The sequence below is a fragment of the Lolium rigidum genome, chromosome 3 (genome assembly GCF_022539505.1).
Source record: "Lolium rigidum isolate FL_2022 chromosome 3, APGP_CSIRO_Lrig_0.1, whole genome shotgun sequence".
Classification (NCBI taxonomy): Eukaryota; Viridiplantae; Streptophyta; class Magnoliopsida; order Poales; family Poaceae; genus Lolium; species Lolium rigidum.
Window position 1 is genome coordinate 275,870,860 of NC_061510.1, and position 2,121 is coordinate 275,872,980.

A 2,121-nucleotide genomic window follows, 5' to 3' on the forward strand; every position below is an offset into this window, starting at 1 on the left:
TTGCCTCTTTGGAGTCACGACCGAGATTGTGACTCCAACCTCTAAGATGCTGTCTGAGTCCCGAACTCATGAAATTCCACCAGTCAATGATGTCCCTGCCGCCAACTTTGGTACCAAGCTTCTCCCACGAAGCTTGCACCAATGGGCGAAACTCTGCTCGCTCAAACCAGCTTGATTCGAAGAAGAACCGGTTACTTCGGACAGGGGACCCTTCCCCTGTGTCAAAAAGGAGTGGAGTATGGTCCGATCCGAGGCTAGTTTCGGCCGCCGAGGAACGAGAGAGGGAAGATGGATTCAAAGGTCGGCGAGACGAACACCCTGTCAAGCGCAGAACGAACCGGGTTGAGCTGGCGATTGGTCCAAGTATACCTTGCCCCTGTGCGCGGTATTTCTCTAAGGGCCCAGCTCGCAATATTTTCATTGAAAAAATCCATCAGTGGCCAGTTCAGGTTACTATTATTCTTATCGTCCTCAGACCGAATCAAGTTGAAGTCCCCTCCCATGAGGAGGGGTCTAGTCGTAGCAGCAATCTTGTTAGAAATCTCTTGCAGGAACACTCTCGAACGTCCATGATCAGCCGGCCCATAGACACCAATCACATCCATCGTGCGGTTCGTCGCCCTATGAAGAACCGCCACACTTAGGAAGAATTGACCCCTGTCAATCGATCCCACTTCGAAAACGATGTCTCTGACCCCAATGAGCATCCCGCCCGATTGGCCAGCCGCCGGGAGCCAGTCCCAGAAGACTTTGTCACCCACCTCAAGACTTCTGAGCTCTGTGTCGGTGAAGTCTTGCTTGACAGTCTCTTGCAGCAGCACCACGTCGATCCGATGAAGGCGTAGGTATTCCTTGAGGAGGGTTCGGCGCCCCTTCCTGCCGAACCCTCGGATATTCCAAAATAAGCACCTCATTGGGAAACCAGCTGTAGAGCCCGTGCTCGGCGGGTTAGAGGTCGAGATCCGATGGGGTTTGGTCGCGCCGCAGCCCTTCTGCTTTTAGCTTTGATTGTTGCGCTTCTGAGCTTGCACCGCACCTTCGCGAGAGCCCCCCTTGGGCTCTGTTGAGTAGGGGCAGCACCCGAGCCCTGGCTTGATTGAGGGGGAAGAACTTCCGAGGTCTTGATTGCTGCTCCCTTCTCTTGAACCTGTTCCTTGTCCTTCTCTTGCGTCTGTTCTTTGTCCTTGGCAGCCTGCTCTTCTACCTTTTGTCTGGCCGCTGCTAACTCAGCCTGAGCCAACTCTTTAGCTTGTATGAGCGCCACAAGTTGGGCAGGCGATTTATCTACCGATTTGAATAGGATGCAACTATCTTTCGCCACATGGAGAAGGTGTTCAACAGAAGAATCTTGGAAAGCAGTAAACTCAGCAAGGGAGGGCGTACCTAGGATCTGGTGTGAGGAAGAGCTCGCCGCCGCTTTGTCCGCCGAGGCGTTCATGGCATTCTTGTCCGCCGTGAGACGAACCGCCCGCTCCAGCACCGGCCCGTCCGTGAGACCCTTGCCCCGGGCGCTCTTCCGCTCCGCGAGCGCCGGGAGGGCCTTGGAGCGGGGGGCCCGAGTCACCGCGGCACCCAATGCCGGGATGGGAGAGTCTTCGAGAAGCAGCTGCCGGACTGTGGAGGTGCGCGCGATCGCCGGGGCCTGGTGAAGTCCTAAGGGGGTTGCCGGGGAGTTCTGATCCACCACCGCGCAGTCCGCCGCCTGGGCAGCCTCCAGCATGAGTCTTCTAGAGGGCCTGTCGTGGTTACTCTTGCTTCTCTTCTCACTGTCGCGCTGCAATTGTTCCTGGGTGGGTTGGGGAGGAGGACTCGCCAAGCCCGCATCTTCTCTGTCAGCCTGAGACAACTGGATCGCCTTCCCAGGTGTAGGGTCGCTCTGTCCCGCGTCGTTGGGGTCCTCTGGCGTGTCACAGATGAGAGATAATGAAACTTGAGGTGGGTCGGAGTCCGGAGAACCAGAGGGGGTCTGCGGCTGAGGTTGCACCGCGGCGCTGTGTAGGAGCTTGGCCACTATTGGGAAAATGTCCCCAGAATCAGTGAGGTTGGAGCCATATTGGGAGAACACCGAGGCTGGGAGTTTGACTGGAGAGCTGGTGCATTGAGTAGAAGGGGCATTAGCAA